This window comes from Lycium barbarum, chromosome 5, assembly GCF_019175385.1.
Source record: "Lycium barbarum isolate Lr01 chromosome 5, ASM1917538v2, whole genome shotgun sequence".
NCBI lineage: Eukaryota > Viridiplantae > Streptophyta > Magnoliopsida > Solanales > Solanaceae > Lycium > Lycium barbarum.
In genome coordinates, this window is record NC_083341.1 from 98,563,004 (window position 1) to 98,581,766 (window position 18,763).

Here is an 18,763-nt window from a genome sequence, read left to right on the forward strand (position 1 = left end):
TTAGCACGACGTTCCATCCGCAGACCGATGGACAAGCTGAGCGTACTATTCAAACCTTGGAAGATATGCTACGAGCATATGTTCTAGATTTCGGTGGTAGTTGGGATGATCATTTACCGCTAATCGAATTCGCATACAACAATAGCTATCATTCCGGTATTCAAATGGCTCCGTATGAAGCTTTGTATGGAAGGAAGTGCAGGTTTCCAATTGGGTGGTTTGAAACAGGAGAAGCACAATTAATAGGCCTCGAACTGATTCAACAAGCAGTCGAAAAAGTTAAGGTGATCCGAGACCGATTGTTAACAGCCCAAAGTCGCCAAAAGTCTTATGCGGACAACCGCCGACGAGACTTGGAATTCCAAGTTAATGATTGGGTATTTCTGAAAGTATCACCAATGAAAGGGGTGATGAGATTTGGCAAGAAAGGGAAGTTAAGTCCAAGGTACGTTGGACCCTATAAAATTATCCGTAAGGTGGGTCGTGTAGCTTATGAATTGGACTTGCCTTCGGAACCTGAATCAGTTTATCGAGTCTTCCATGTTTCTATGCTCCGCAAGTGTGTTGGAGATCCTACGAGGATTTTTCCAATTGACGACGTTCAAGTGACATAAAATCTAACCTACGAAGAAGTGCCTATGGCCATCCTGGACAGGCAAGTGCGAAGACTTCGAAATAAAGAAGTAGCTTCAGTCAAAGTGCTGTGGCGAAAAAACAACAGGGAAGAAATGACTTGGGAAGCGGAAGAAAAGATGAAATTCAAATACCCGTATTTATTCCAACACCCAGGAGAAATTCAAAGTGCAACACCAACAACATAAGGTATGCATGCATTAAATGAAGTGTAATAATTAAAGTATCTGAACACCCCTACTCCCATCATTTCTCAGAATTTTATTGTGTTATGGCCCTGTGAGGCAGTGATGTGATATTATGGGTTGTTGTGACAAGATGGTAGTGCCATATTATAAAGGAAACTCTGGCAAATTTTTTCTAGAATTCTCGCTCACTTAACATTCGAGGACGAATGTTCCAAAAAGGGGTGAAGAATGTTACACCTCAAAAATTTCCCCGTGAGCGTACAATGAATAGACCAACGAAGAGTATGAGTGTACGGTGTTTTACTAAGCAGGGGATGACTACTTATGAGTTTTGAAAATACGAAAGTCGCAGATTTGCACTTCGGCCCAGATGGTCGTAAAATAGAATACGGCCCGTAAAGTGGTTTACGGACCGTAAACTACTATCGTCATTCAACATTCCAAAACTTCAACTTTCTGTCAAATTTGTAAATGGTTAAATACAACTCAGAATACGGACCGTAAATCGAAATATGGCCCGTAAACTGTGACCATAAACCACCATGACTCCAACAAACCTCTCTGGTTCTGTTATGCTTAAATACGATCATGAAAGATGGACCATAAACCCGAATACGGCCCGTAAACTGGGTTTACGGCCACTGCGCATTTCGACTACTGTTCATAAAAATCAGATTTTAAGTTAAGTATAAGAGACCCTTTTTCATTCCATTCATTTCATTTTCACTCCACACTTCAAGAAACATCTAGAATACTCTCTAATATTCATCCACAAGAGAAGCAAAGGAATATCAAGATCAACAACACTAAATCCATGAAATCAAGAGTGTGAAACTCATCAAAGTTCATCTACACCAAGAAATTGCAAAGGAAGTGAAGTAGGGTTTTGGGTATAAAAGAGTATTGCTACTCGAGGCTCATTCCTACCACATCTAAGGTAAGTTTTATGACTTTCTCATGATGATTGAAGTATTTATACGTTCAAACACTTGGGTTATAGAAGAGTGTAGTAAATGGGTCATAAAATGTGAATAATGCCATAGTTGAATGATAGTTGGATTGAATTATGAATGTTGATGAGTTGGGAGTATAAATATGTTATAAATGACGTGTAGACCATGAAATAGGTGTGATGTATGAGAAAATGTGATGATGAGCTAAAACCCATAAATGTGGAGAAATTGGAGAAAAATGGTGGAATGTGGTAAATGTAGATAAATGACGATTGTTGATACGATATTGTGAGTGTTGTTGTGAATGTGTTGTAGTTGAAATGAAACATGGGAAATGTAGTATAAACAAAGGAAATGTTTCCCAATTTTTCATAGAATTAGTAGCGCGTTCTTCTCGTCGATTGACTAATGATGGTACGAATTCTCTCTTGAAGGTAGAGATGTGACATCAAAGGAAATCAAGCAAACGATAGCACAGTTAAACGACAAAGGTATATGAGGCTTATCTTTTATTTCAAAAGGCATGAATCCTTCAAGTCTTATATAATCCTTCTACAAAACGAAGCCTATGAGTCCTTCAATATATTGAATTACACATGGATATGATAGTGATGATAATGAGCTCGAGTATAGCGATTGAAAAAATTGTGGCATGATGTTCCTATAAGGCTAATGATGTTATCTTTGTTAACACTCGCCTTATGCTCTATTTCCTTCAAGGCGAGGCACGATACTCATAAACGTTCATAATATAATCGGGGGTTCACAACCTTACGTCACCCCGACATAGTGTGGTTGCCCTCAAAGCTTAACGTATGATCTTAATGCTAATATATGATATGTCTATAAGATGATTAACAATGCTAGTTTGTAATACGATGATGATATGTATAAGATACCATGAAATGATAAGATGATGCTATGTTGTGAGATGTGTAATAGTGATGTGTTATGATTGATTTTGTGATGATAACATTCCACCGTGCCTATTTGGCCGGGCATGACACCGCGAATGCGGGCTGCGTATGATTGCACCGCGCCTATATGGCCGGGCATGTCACCGATAATGCGGGCTGCTATGTTTACACCGAGCCTAGAGGGCCGGGCATGATCACCACTAGTGAACGGCATATGAGGATTACCCAGACTCGGGTAATAATGCGGAGTACGATGTGACGATGTACGTGATGAAGTATGCGATGATGTATGTTATAACCCGTATTTTGTACGTTCGGATATTTCGAGATATTCGTGGCAAGTTAAGGGTAAGACCATTTTCAAAAATTATTTTAATGTACAAGTTGTTATGAATATTATTGGTATGGAAATATCGAGAAAGGCTAAGGGAAAAAAGGAAAATTTGCAAGATGGCTCATGAGAATATCGAGGAAGGCTAAGGGCAAATTCGAAATTTGGAAAATAATTTTTTTTCATGAATTGCAAAAAAAAAAAAGTGGGCTTGGAAGAAAAGGGGCCTTGTGGCGTCCAAGTTATAGTGGGCCTTGGCCCATATGAAAGTTTAAAATAAATGGCCCAAAAGATGATAAGTATATCATCTTCAACATTTGGGAAGATTCAAGAAGCTTAGAGAAAAAGAAAGAAAAAGAAAGAAGAGGAGCTAGGTTCGGCCATGACAAGAAAATTGAGTGCCATGGAAATTCATCAAGAATTTTTTTTTTCTCCTAGTGTTCCAAGCAATTGGAAGGTCCTTATTAACATGAAGGAGTTGTTAGAGCAATTAAATCATTCATTTGTGCAAAACATACCCCTAGCCAAGTAAAGATATAAGGGGAAAAAGGTATGTGTTCAACCTTCTCTTACATGTCTTATGGATGATTTGTGAGTATTGTAGAAGGTAGAAACTGATGAAATTCATGAAACATGAATATGGTGGTTGTGGCCGAATATAGAGTAATGTTGTATAGATATGATGAGTTGATTTTATTTAGAATTTTGATTGTTGTTGTTGAGGATTCCATAATAAAAATGAAGATTTGATGGCTTGAAATGAAGTTGTAATAGTTGTGGGAGTGTTGACGAAATTAATTTGACATTAGTATAGTTTCTTGTCATTATAAGAATAAAGTTGTTAATGCATAGACTATTATTATAGTTCATGAATATGGAAGAAAGAATGTGTATGTTATAAATATACTTCATGAATATTGGAAATGAGACATGTGTTTGGAAGATTGTAAGTTGGGTTGTTGTAATTGAATTTGAAAGAAGGAAGTGTGTTGTTATGGTTCTTGTTGCTTTTGGAAGGTTTCGGGTGAAATGGGATATTGGCTAGATTGTTTTGAATATTGTATGACTTGTTTGAAGTATTCTTGACTTGTGTTTGTATGGTCTTGGGCAAGTATTTGACTGTGTAAGCATTGATGTTGGCTTGACTTCATATGATTGAATTGAGTATAAATGGAATGCCGTCGGATTGCGTAGAAAGAATTGTTAATGTTAGATTTTTTTTTTTTGAAATAATTGTTGAAATTGAAAGATATGTTTGTTGGTATTGCTATTGATAATTTGGCCGAGTTGCATTCTCGGGTTGGTTGTTGATAAATTGGTCGAGTTAGATTCTCGGGGATGATGTGTTTACAGGGGAAATGCTGCCGAAATATAGGTAGAATATAAGTGAACTCATTTGGAATACTAAGACAAGTATATGTCGATGAGTCTAATGATTATGTAAAATCTTCTTGAATGTAGACAAGCAAGTTTGGGACAAATAATCGTAGCTAATAAGGCGTGGCATAGGTATGTAAAGTTTACCCTTTCTTTCTTTTGGCATGATCCCTATGAAACGAGTATATGATGTATATGTATGATTTCAAAGAGATTTCTATTCTTAGAGCCACTAGGATGGCTAACGTTCTTGATTTCCATAAGCTGTTTCATATGGCTTTGATACGTATCCATGGTTTCCAAAGTTCTATTGGATATGCTTCCGAACGTGTCTATGATTCTTATTTGCCTATTGATATGAGCATACTTAGTATGGTTGAGGTTATGGCCTGATTGGATAACGAGCCTGGTATAAGAGTTCATTTCCTTAAATGGTTCTGTAAGTATTAATGTTTCTAACCTTTGCATACAGTCTTGGATCGGGCTGCACGTTCCGCAGCAATATGTTTATGGATCGGGCTGCACGTTCCGCAGCAATATATTGTATGGATCGGGCTGCACGTTCCGCAGCAATACACTGTTTGATGTTCTATTAGTATGCATGTATGAATCTGTTATATGTATATATGATATATGATGTCGGCATATTGATTTGATCCATAATGATATTCGAAAGGTACTTAACATGATTGTTACTTTGATTTTCCAAAAATGGCTTCTGAAACGTTTGAAGAAAGTTCTGTACTAAAAGGTCCATAACTTTTTCATACGAACTCCGATTGACGAACCTCAAGTGTCGGTTTATGTACTTACCTATCGAGTCTTGGTTTGTGTGCATATGGTTTCTCACTACTCTGTTCGTGCAAGCTCAATATGTCTATTCACCGAGTCCCGGGCCGGGTATGTTATCGTGCGCACTCCTCGGCATTGTTCACCGCGTCCCTTAATGGGCCGGGTACGGTATATGTATATGATGATATGATGATGATGATGATGTGTTATGGCGGCCAGGAGGGCATATGATGATTTGATTCATCAAGTCCCTCACTAGAGGGCCGGGTACGGTATGTGTATGATATATGATGTGCACGTGCATGATTCTATCTACCGAGTCCCTTAATGGGCCGGGTACGGTATGACTTCATTCACCGAGTCCCTCACTAGAGGGCCGGTTACGGTATGTATATATATGTATATGTATATGCATGCATAATGATATGAAAGTATGATGACATGATTTTATCCACCGAGTCCCATAACGGGCCGGGTATGGTATGGGATAACGATATGCATTATTTATGTTTTAAAGGCAAGAGTTTTGATATTCTGGACATTGTACATATTTCTGTATTCTTACTGTCAGTTCTGCCCCTTTTCTGTGATCTCTGCCTTACATGCTCAGTACATTTTCCGTACTGACCCCCTTTCTTCGGGGGCTGCATTTCATGCCACGCAGGTACATATAGATGAGTAGAATTTTCGTCAGAAGATGTTTCAGCAGGATTGGCGAGCTCCATTTGCTTCTGGAGTGTTGCCGAGTTAGAGTATATGTATGTTCTGATTTCTGGATTGATGTTAGAGACTTTGCAGACAGAGTCGTGGGTATTGGAAGTCAGTCTGTAAGCGGCTCCCTCAGCCGATGTGTCATTTTGTGTTATGTTATAAATTCTATGTGATTACAGATTTTGTTGGATTTGAGAATGATAAAAAGAATGTTTCTGAAAAAAAAAATGTACCATGTATTCCATCTTTATTTGATTTAAAAAGTCTAAGAAGATTATGTGTGCACCAAGAGTCTGAGGGTTCGCTCGGCCCTAAGTAAGGGTCGGGTGCCCATCACATCCTGATCGAGATTAGGGCGTGACAAAGGGGTATCAGAGCAGGTTTGTCGTAGGGGTTGTCTGCAAAGTCGTGTCCGGTAAAGTCCTGTTTATGGTGTGAAGCGCGCCACATTTATAAACAGGAGGCTACAGGGCATTTAGGGATTGTTGACATTCTTTCTGTCTTAGATCGTGCAATAGAGCCAGGTCATAGGAACAAAAATTCGTCATATAAGCCTTACATACGACGGAGAAAAGTGAATGGTGATATGGAAAGCCACAGGGGTAGCTATTGATATTTTGTTCTTTACCTGAAATTGGAAGCTCTGAATGGCTAGAATGTGATATATAGCCGTATGTTCTGTGAGGTATTGTCGATATTTGCTATGTACAGATTCTGAATAGTAAGGATGGTAGAGGAGGCCCGGTCAGAATATTTTTTCAAAATCAGGTTATTTGATCTGGTACGCCTAATGGGAAGGAGCGTGAAAAGGAAATATCGTAAAAAGGATAATAAGTGGGATGCACTGTTTCAGAAGAGTTATGGATTTGTCATGACAGGAAGAATACTAGCGAGAACGAAGATTAGCAGTCTGAAGGATTAAAATGGATAACATTCGAGGTTTAATGGGAACAAAGTCTGTTGGAGGATTCAGAGAAAGTCGACAATCAGTTTTGCTGTAAATTATTATGTAAGGATGGTGAGTGGAAATCCGAATAGGCTGATACCCGAAGCATTCACAAGTAACGGCGATAAAGGTATATGTGCTACCATCGGGAATCTGGAAGCCCAGGACAGGCAGTAGTCATACACACAGGTGGGAGGTGAACATTGGGAATTGAAAAGGGTAAAACAGTAATTGTAAAAGAAAGGACGTGTTACGAAAATGTCTCGGAATCTCTGTAAGGCTTCAATTTGCTCTAGATCATGTAATAAAGTTCATGTGAGGGAGCGGACGCGATTATATCAGCATTAAGGCACCAGATTCCACCAAAGTTTCGAGGTTAAGCGTGCTAAGGTGGGAGGAATTTTAGGATGGGTGACCCCCTGGGAAGTATGCTAGAAATTCTATATATCCAGACATAAGAGACAAATGAGAAGTTAAAGTAACCTAAGGGAAACTAGAGTATACGGGGTGGTTGGGAACCATAAGAGGTCGCGTAGGACGAGGCAGACTAGACTGGTGAAGAGACAGAGAGTGCGTCACAACTATAAAAATTTGGATAGGCTTGAGTAGCGTTTGGAAGTATTTTGTGGGTTAGTTGATAATAATTATATATATATATGAATGCGTATGATATCTTATATGTGATTGTATCAGTGGAGATGTGAGTCCCAGTAACCGGCGCTACGGTAAAGAAAGCCTCAATCGAGTAAAGGATACTGAAGCCTGAGTGATAGTAAAAAAATAAATGGTGCAAGTGTTATAAGATAAGCTGCTATTTTCACTACAGGTTAAGAATGGAAAAGTCTTAACACAACGATATCCGGAAAAGAAGGAAAGAATGTAGATGGAAGATAAAGAGATCAAAGTGTCGGAAAAAGGTGAAAGGTAAGAAACCTTAGTGAGTAAAGCCTCGAGAGAAATTACCGGCAAGGTATGAGACTATATGGATAATAATTCAAAGATAGGCATGTGAAAAGAATATAGTGTGGTAATATGGAGCAAAAAGGGAATGTGCGAGGATCGAGCACCAATTCTAAATAAGTGGGGCTAAAAGAATAGTGCTTGCAACAAGGAATGTAAATTAAGAGAAACGAACGATTAAGCCTTGTGACGATGTTAGAAGATTCCGGCTCTTGAAAGGTATATAAAGGAATAAAATGGACAGCTATATTAATATGGTTGCCTCGGATGTGGAAGAGCTTTCTTGAAAAGGTGGCTTAAGAATAGGACGGATTTGTGCATTAGGAGGAATATTTCACGAACTTCAAGTTGATGCTGCAAACAACAAGAAAGGAAAAAGTACAAACCGTAAGGATTATGTGCTAAGAAGAAGAGTAGCGGAATGCTCGAAAAATATGGATGCGCCGTTGCAACGCAAGTGCATGGTTAAGAGGAATTACGAGTAATTTAGCTAAATGAGTGACAGGACTAATAATGGATGGAAGGATATGGGAATGATTGACCAGACTGATGATATAGATAGGAGAAGAAAGAAAAACTTATGGTAAGAAGTTTTCGATATGGTATGCGTAGAGTTGGAAAGAAAGACGAGAAATGAAGTATAATCAAAGACGAGGGTACTCGAAGATTGTGACATATAAGGAACCCCTTATAAAGGGGGGGGGGAGAACATATTATATTAGACTTAGAAAGGACTCGCAACATTTTCAGGCTCCAGAAGAGGAGAATTTATTAGCTCGGGACTAGAGTTCAAAATATATCGGCATATCAAGTGAATACATGAAAGGAATAGAAACGAGTTGACAATGAAGTGTACCATGAGGCCGACTTGAGGAAAAAGGGTGGAAGACACCTTAAAAGAATGCTTCATGCCAACGTGAGGTATGATATGCTTAGAATATAACTTGAATCCCTCCGATCGGGCAAACTGGCGTCGTACCTAACTACGCAGTGATATGTTTTAAAGGGTAACAAAGAGAGCAAGAAAGGTCTACAAGCTAAGCGCACAAAGGATATTGCGGACAACAATGATTATTATAATAAAAGTACCAATGCTTGGTAGTTTGGAAATTCTTGAAAGAAAGAAAGGACGCAGTGCCTATGAATGAAATAAAAGAGTTCGTAGATGCTAGAAAACAGTTCATGGACCACTAATTATATGAAACATGAGAAGATACGCTATGAAACTATATGAACCATCGATGTGAAGTGATGCTCGATCATATTTATAAGGATTCCACGCCGAAGAGCCAACAAGGAATAACGACGGATGAAATGAGTGCCAACACAAAGAAATTAAAGACAAAGTATACCTGAGTGGAGAAATGCGAGGGGAGGAAGTAAAGAAAAAGTTGTAGTAAGAACTTAGAGATGTTGCGAACTAAGAAGTTAAGTGAACTTGGATCATAAGTTACCATAAGGGTAACTAGACTGCGAAGGATGATAAATGGTGAAGTAAACACCAAAGGCAGACGAATATTTATAGCATGATAAGCGAGATTGCGATACGGTAGATCAAATGAGAGCAAGGAACATCCTGTGGCCATAACGGGTCGTCAAGTAAAGATTACGTAACAAAGATGTGGCTTTTGTTAAGGTGTGGTAACGAAACAATAACAGAAAAGAGATGATCTGCAAAAGACAAGGATAATGAGTTGGCGCAGCGGATTAGAAAACTCATGATATGGAATGAGGACTCATGTAAAGACCAAGGAGTTCAATTATAACGAAGATAGGGGGGGGGGGGAGATAAATAATGGGCATGAAGGAAAGGACAACTATAAAAAGGAACCTCCCGGAGTATTATGACACCCCATAAGGTCAGTTGAACATTTGAGGACGAATGTTCTAAAGGGGGGGAGGATGTTATAGCCTGTATTTTGTACGTTCGGATATTTCGAGATAGTCGTGGCAGGTTAAGGGTAAGACCATTTTCAAAAATTATATTAATGTACAAGTTGTTATGAATATTATTGGTATGGAAATATTGAGAAAGGCTAAGGGCAAAAAGGAAAATTTTCAAGATGGCTCATGAGAATATCGACGAAGGCTAAGGGCAAATTCGAAATTTGGAAAATAAATTTTTTTCATGAATTGCAAAAAAAAAAAAAAAAAGTGGGCTTGGAAGAAAAGGGGCCTTGTGGCCGTCCAAGTTATAGTGGGCCTTGGCCCATATGGAAGTTTAAAATAAATGGCCCAAAAGATGATAAGTATATCATCTTATTCATCTTCAACATTTGGGAAGATTCAAGAAGCTTAGAGAAAAAGAAAGAAAAAGAAATAAGAGGAGCTAGGTTCGGCCATGGCAAGAAAATTGAGTGCCATCGAAATTCATCAAGAAAAACTATTTTCTCCTAGTGTTCCAAGCAATTGGAAGGTCCTTATTAACATGAAGGAGTTGTTGGAGCAATTAAATCATTCATCTGTGCAAAACATGCCCCTAGCCAAGTAAAGAGATAAGGGGAAAAAGGTATGTGTTCAACCTTCTCTTACATGTCTTATGGATGATTTGTGAGTATTGTAGAAGGTAGAAACGGATGAAATTCAAGAAACATGAATATGGTGGTTGTGGCCGAATATAGAGTAATGTTGTATAGATATGATGAGTTGATTTTATTTAGTATTTTGATTGTTGTTGTTGAGGATTCCATAATAAAAATGAAGATTTGATGGCTTGAAATGAAGTTGTAATTGTTGTGGGAGTGTTGAAGAAATTAATTTGACATTAGTATAGTTTCTTGTCATTATAAGAATAAAATTGTTAATGCATAGACTATTATTATAGTTCATGAATTTGGAAAGAAAGAATGTGTATGTTGTAAATATACTTCATGAATATTGGAAATGAGACATTTGTTTGGAAGATTGTAAGTTGGGTTGTTGTAATTGAATTTGAAAGAAGGAAGTGTGTTGTTATGGTTCTTGTTGCTTTTGGAAGGTTTTGGGTGAAATGGGATATTGGCTAGATTGTTTTGAATATTGCATGACTTGTTTTAAGTATTCTTGAATTGTGTTTGTAAGGTCTTGGGCAAGTATTTGAATGTGTAAGCATTGATGTTGGCTTGACTTCATGTGATTGAATTGAGTATAAATGGAGAACGTATTTTGAAATAATTGTTGAAATTGGAAGATATGGTTGTTGGTATTGCTATTGATAATTTGGCCGAGTTGCATTCTCGGGTTGGTTGTTGATAAATTGGCCGAGTTAGATTCTCGGGGATGATGTGTTTACAGGGGAAATGCTGCCGAAATATCGGGAGAATATAAGTGAACTCATTTGGAATACTAAGACAAGTATATGTCGATGAGTCTAATGATTAAGTAAAATCTTCTTTAATGTAGACAAGCAAGTTTGGGACAAATAAGCGTAGCTAATAAGGCATGGCATAGGTATGTAAGGCTTACCCTTTCTTTCTTTTGGCATGATCCCTATGAAATGAGTATATGATGTATATGTATGATTTCAAAGAGATTTCTATTCTTAGAGCCACTAGGATGGCTAACGTTTTTGATTTCCATAAGCTGTTTCATATGACTTTGATACGTATCCATAGTTTCCAAAGTTCTATTGGATATGCTTCCGAACGTGTCTACGATTCTTATTTGCCTATTGATATGAGCATACTTAGTATGGTTGAGGTTATGGCCTGATTGGATAACGAGCCAGTATAAGAGTTCATGTCCTTAAATGGGTCTGTAAGTATTAATGTTTCTAACCTTTGCATACAGTCTTGGATCGGGCCGAACGTTCCTCGACAGTAATATATTATAATTGTGGATCGGGCTGCACATTCCGCAACAATATATTTATGGATCGGGCTGCACGTTCCGCAGCAATATATTGTATGGATCGGGATGCACGTTCCGCAGCAATGAACTGTTTGATGTTCTATGAGTATGCATGTATGAATCTGTTATATGTATATATGATATATGATGTCGGCATATGGATTTGATCAATAATAATATTCGAAAGGTACTTAATATGATTGTTGCTTTGATTTTCCAAAAATGGCTTCTGAAACGTTTGAAGAAAGTTCTGTACTAAAACGTCCATAACTTTTTCATGCGAACTCCGATTGACTTGAAACGTGTTTACGAACCTCAAGTGTCGGTTTATGTACTTACCTATCGAGTCTTGATTTGTGTGCATATGGTTTCTCACTACTCTGTTCGTGAGAGCTCAATATGTCTATTCACCGTGTCCCGGGCCGGGTATGTTATCGTGCGCACTCCTCTGCATTGTTCACCGAGTCCCTTAATGGGCCGGGTACGGTATATGTATATGATGATATGATGATGATGATGATGATGTGTTATGGCGGCCAGGAGGGCATATGATGATTTGATTCATCGAGTCCCTCACTAGAGGGCCGGGTACGGTATATGTATATGATGATATGATGATGATGATGATGATGTGTTATGGCGGCCAGGAGGGAATATGATGATTTGATTCACCGAGTCCCTCACTAGAGGGCTGGGTACGGTATGTGTATGATATATGATGTGCACGTGCATGATGCTATCTACCGAGTCCCTTAATGGGCCGGGTACGGTATGACTTCATTCACCGAGTCCCTCACTAGAGGGCCGGGTACGGTATGTATATATATGTATATGTATATGCATGCATAATGATATGAAAGTATGATGACATGATTTTATCCACCGAGTCCCATAACGGGCCGGGTATGGTATGTGATAACGATATGCTTGATTTATGATTTAAAGGCAAGAGTTTTGATATTCTGGACATTTTACATGTTTCTGTATTCTTACTGTCAATTCTGCCCCTTTTCTGTGATCTTTGCCTTACATGCTCAGTACATTTTCCGTACTGACCCCCTTTCTTCGGGGGCTGCGTTTCATGCCACGCAGGTACATACAGATGAGTAGAAGATTCGGCAAAAGATGTTTCAGCAGGATTGGCGAGCTCCATTTGCTTCTGGAGTGTTGCCGAGTTAGAGTATATGTATGTTCTGATTTCTGGATTGATGTTAGAGACTTTGCAGACAGAGTCGTGGGTATTGGAAGTCAGTCTGTAAGCGGCTCCCTCAGCCGATGTGTTATTTTGTGTTATCTTATAAATTCTATGTGATTACAGATTTTGTTGGATTTGAGAATGATAAAAAAAATGGTTCTGGAAAACAAATTGTACCATGTATTCCATCTTTATTTGATTTAAAAAGTCTAAGAAGATTATGTGTGCACCAAGAGTCTGAGGGTTCGCTCGACCCTAAGTAAGGGTCGGGTGCCCATCACATCCTAATCGAGATTAGGGCGTGACAATGTATGTGATGTGATGACATGTGTACTATGATTATGTAAAGTATGATATATGTACAAAATGTATTTGTTTTTGACACTCTTGCAGGCTATATCTTTCTCTTATTACTCACAGTCCTCCTATTATATTTATTTCATTCTTGTCTTACATACTCTGTACAATATTCGTACTGACGTCCGTTTTCTTTGGACGCTGTGTTCATGCCCACATGTAGACAGGGAGGCGAGCTCGAGCCAGACTCGTAGGAGCTATTAGCCGATTGAAAGCACTCCTTTTTTCCGGAGGTTCTTGGTTATTCTTTTGTGTATAATTGTATATGTTGGGCTTGACGAGGTCCTATCCCATCTATGCATTTTGTACTTCAGTAGAGGCTCGTAGATACACGGTGTGGGTTATGTGGTCTGATAGGGTCACTATGGTATAATTGTATATGTATTGTTTTGATATCCTAAAGGGCTTATGTATATAAAACTATTTATGTTTACAAATGAAACATGACTTTCTCATGATTTGAGTATAAAAATCGATAAAAGAGTAGTTAATGAGCATGATGAGCAGTAGAACGATCGGTGCTCGGTGGTTAGCCCCGGGTACCAGTCGCGGCCCCTAGCTGGGTCGTGACACCTGTCTCCCTGGCCACCTGCGGGCATGACACATCGTCTACAAAAAAAGGACGTCAGTACGAATAATGTGCTGAGTATGTAAAGCATAATCAACATCACAGTATGAGCATAAGAGACAGCCTAAGGATTAGCATAAGGAGTTGCATAAGATGGGAGAATCAGGAGGTAATAGAGTCATTTGTACCTCTAGTGGCCTTCATCATATCTACTTACTTATCTTTCGTAGGAGCCTTCAAGTTCTAATGCTTACTCATGTACATACATACACACAGATATATATGTATATATATATATATATATATATATATATATATATATATATATATATATATATATATATCAAATCCATATTCATATTCATAGCATACCCGACCATGAAGGTTCGGTGTTTCACATAACCGGCCATGACAATGCTCGGTGATTATACCTACCTGGCCCTACCAAGGCTTAGTGTTATTCGTACCCAACTGCAGTTGTGTGCACGCGATAGGTATCATACCCGGCCATATAAGCTCGGTGTTACATAATATTCATACATACTTATACACAAATACATAAGAGTCCATAAGTATCATCAACATCATTGCCATCATCGTTTCGTTACATCTATCCTTAGAGGATCAACTATCATATAAAGGAGGTACTAGTGTCATGAAAGAATCGAGAATCATGAGCTTTAGTAATTTTAGAGATAGAGTCATTTGGAAGACATTATGGAAATCCTGAAAGGATATATATAGCAAAGGAACCATGACTTAATGAAAGAATGGTTAGCCTTGCATACCTCTTTGTCTTCTTAACTAATTAACGTTCACCGTTGAAGCTTGAATAATCTACATTTAGAAGGATTCATACCATGGTTAAGTGTTAATGACACTCTTAAATTCAAACTAGAATAATTCATGATCTAATGAAAATTGGGCAGCATTTCCCCTATTTCGTCAACTTTCACCATTTTACAAAATAACTCCCAACAACCACAATAACATCCCTAATACACTCATAATATCATGATCGAGTAATCATACTTCATTAATCCTCTAGAATTCATCTTTATGTTCAACTTATGCCCACAACTTCACACCCATTTTAACGCATTTTCATATAATGCTTCCTTATCACTATTACTACCTTCCATAATAATATTATATCCACATCATACTAGGAATCATGACTCAATATAGTTTACTACTCATAAACATCATAAAAGCTACATTTAGACTTCATTTTCTACTTTCTTCTTCTACCCATGTTTTGCTACAACCAAACATTCTCATTAACACGAAATAAGAATGAAAACTAACCTTTTTATCCCATAGAAACAAGCTTTGGAGCAGCTATAAACTTGTGCAAAAACCCTAGCTACAATGCCCAAAAATCTCTTGTAGTCTACTAACCCTAGGAAGACTTCTAACACATGACCACTTTGATTCTTGCCTCTTGATCTTTGTTTTCCTCTTAGATTGGGGTGGAATATGATTGGAGAAGGGTTTTGAGCCCTCAATATTGTTACACCTCGGAAATTTCTCCGTGAGTGTACAATGAATAGACCAACGAAGAGTATGAGTGTACAGTGTTTTACTAAGAAGGGGATGACTACTTATGAGTTTTGAAAATGCGAAAGTTGCAGATTTGCACTTCGACCCAGTTGGTCGTAAAATGAAATACGGACCGTAAAGTGGTATACGGTCCGTAAACTGCCTTGTCATATTTCAGCTTCCAAAAACTTCAATTTTCTGTCAAATGCTGGAATGGTTAAATACGACTTGGAATACGGACCGTAAATTGAAATACGGCCAGTAAACTGAGTAGTAAACCACCATGTCCTCAGCCTGACTTTTTGTTTCTGTAATCCTTAAATATGACCATGAAATTGAGTCCGTAAACTGGAATACGGACCGTAAACTGTGTTTACGACCACTGTGCACTTTCGACGACTGTTCATTTAAGATCAGATTTTGGGTTATTAATAAGAGACCAAGTTCATTATTTCATTTCCACATGACACCCCCTTCTCTCTAAAACCTCTCTCTACATTTATTCCACAAGGATTCAAGGATTATTAGTGAACAACAACATAAACTAAGTGAATCAAGTATAAGAAAACCCATTAAAGATCATACAAGTCAAGAAATCTCATTGGAGATAAATTAGGGTTTTGCTCAAGTGGAGTATTATCAACCAAGGCTTGGTCCTACGACATATAAGGTAAGATTTAAGATGTTTCTATGTATTTTAAGGTATTTAAGGGTTGAAATACTTGTATTGTAGAGAGGTATGGCAAAATGGGTCATAAATGTGGAATAGTGTCATTTTGAGAAATAGTTTGAATTGAGTTATGAGTCTTGATGTATTGTGGTGTAAATGTGTTATAAATGATGTTGAGAACAGGAGATGAGCAATGTACGTGAATGGACATAGTTGTGTGTTATAGCCATGGATATGAGTAATTGAAAGTAAGTCTAGAAATGTGGATAATGTGGATGAATAATGATTATTGTTATGGTATTGTGAATGCATTAGTGACGTTTGGGAGTTGATATACGCTATGGAGGAATGTCATATAAATAAAGGAGAGGCTATCCTATTTTCTCTAGTTTTGGTCAGATATGCTAGCTATCGATTCTAATGATTGTATGACTTTAATGAAGGTAGAAACGCTAGCATTGGAGGTGAACACGCAAGTGTAAAATAGTGAACGGAAAGTTATGTAAGGCTATCCCTTCTTTCATAAGGCATGGTTCTTTGGCCAAATATCTAAATCTTCTATGAGACTATGATATCCTTCAAATGATTTAATCTTCCGAGCTAGTAAGCTCACGATTCGTGATACGCCACGATTGTACTAAATCCCTCGTATTACGAGTAAGCCTATAGAGATAAATGACGCTAATAGTAATAATGATGTTGATGACGATTATGATAATGATGTAAATAGTAAAAATTCTTATGAGCTATTATGTATATGTGTCTATGTATGACTATTATAGAACCCCGAGCTTTTGAGGCCGGGTAAGATATGTAAATAAGTATGTATATGATTAAGTAACGCGCGCACACCTCTGCAGATGGTACGGATAACCCTAACGCCTTGGTAGGGCCAGGTAGATGTGACCCTGAAGCCTTGGTAGGGCCAGGTATGAGTAACCTTGAGCCTTGGTTGGCCAAGTACATATGAAACACCGATCCTCCATGGTCGGGTATGCCGTGTAAATACTATGTATATGATATGATGATGTATATGATATAGAAATGAGTATGTATATGAATATGATACGATATGAATGTGAATAAGGTTATGTATACGAGTACGGGTACTAATATGGAACGGATACGATTGTGGATACGGATATTGATGTATGAGCACAAATACGCATTGGAATGGAAAGTTCCTATGAAAGGCAAGTAAGTGCCCATGACGATGATATTACCATCTCCCATCTTGTGCTACTTCTCATGATGTTCATTATGCTTCTATATTGATATTGATCATGCTTTACATACTTAGTACATTCTTCGTACTGACGTCCTTTTGTTTGTGGACACTACGTCATGCCTGCAGGTGCCCAGGGAGACAGGCTTGATCCATAGCTACATTCTCAGAGACTACATAGCAGGGCTTTACTTCATTCGGAGCTATAGCTTTTCGGTACTTATTCTTTTGTGTACATAGTTATGTGCATAACGGGGTCCTGTCCCTCTTATGTGATATGTTATACTCTTCTTAGAGGCTCGTAGACATATGAATATGGTTAGATGTGTCCGGCCTTGTCGGCCTATATTTTGTATATCATTTTGTTAGCCTTGTCGGCTCATCTACATTGATGTGGCATAGGTGCCAATTATGATATGAAGGCATTGTTGTCCAATGGGACTAGCATGATGAATGAATAGAAGTATGTTAAATTATGTGGCTCACCTAGATGTAAGTATAAGTGTAAGCCAAGGGGCGCGCGGGTGGGATAGCACCGGGCACTCATCGCGGCCTTCTAGACTGGTCATGACAAAAGTGGTATCAGAGCAGTTTAGTCCTAGGCTGTGTCTACGAGCCGTGTCTAGTGGAGTCTTGGTTATGGGTGTGTTACGCGCCACACTTATAAACAAGAAGCTGCGAACATTTTAGGAATAAATGACCTTCTTTCTTCATAAGAATCATGCGATAGAGCTATGGTATAAGAAATTTTTGTCCCTTAATCGTGTGTTGTGTATTTCAGAAATGCTTGTAAAGAGAAAGGCTACAACATCCCAAAATAGCAAGACGATGGCAGAAAAGCGGGCTGAAAGAGCACCACCACCGGTAGTAGAGGAACGTGAGTCCCAGAGTGCGGCTCAATCTCAGTCCTCCCGTTCAATACCAACATTAGAGGAGCGTGAGGGAGCCTCAGCCCCAGCTCCAACACCTCCGACTCCTCCACCGGATGCTTCAGGCCAAGATGTGAAAGAGGCCATACACTTGCTTACTCGATTGGTTGCTGCCCAGACTCAGTGGCAAAGTACAGGGTAGGGTGATAGGGTTGTTAGTGCAAGGGCCCGTGACTTCATTACTTTGAACCCTCCGGAATTCTTTGGGTCAAAGCCGGAGGAGGACCCTCAGGATTTTATCGATGGTATGTTGAGGACGCTACGATTGATACATGCTTCGGACACCGAGTCGGTGGAGTTGGCATCGTATAGATTGAGAGATGTCTCGATCCAATGGTATACGGTTTGGATGGCTTCACAGGGAGCCAATGCACCTCCCCCAGTATGGCAGGAGTTCGTTGATGCTTTCCTCCGACATTATATGCCTCTAGAGGTTCGGCGAGCTAGGGCCGATAAATTCTTGAATTTGAAGTAAGGTGGCATGAGTGCTTTAGAGTACAGTCTTCGCTTCAATTCCTTGGCTAGGTATGCTTCGGCCATGGTAGCAGATATGGGTGACAGAGTGCACCTCTTTGTAAAGGGCCTAGGGCCGCATTTGATGGATAGGTGCTTGACCACATCCCTTCAGGACAATATGGATA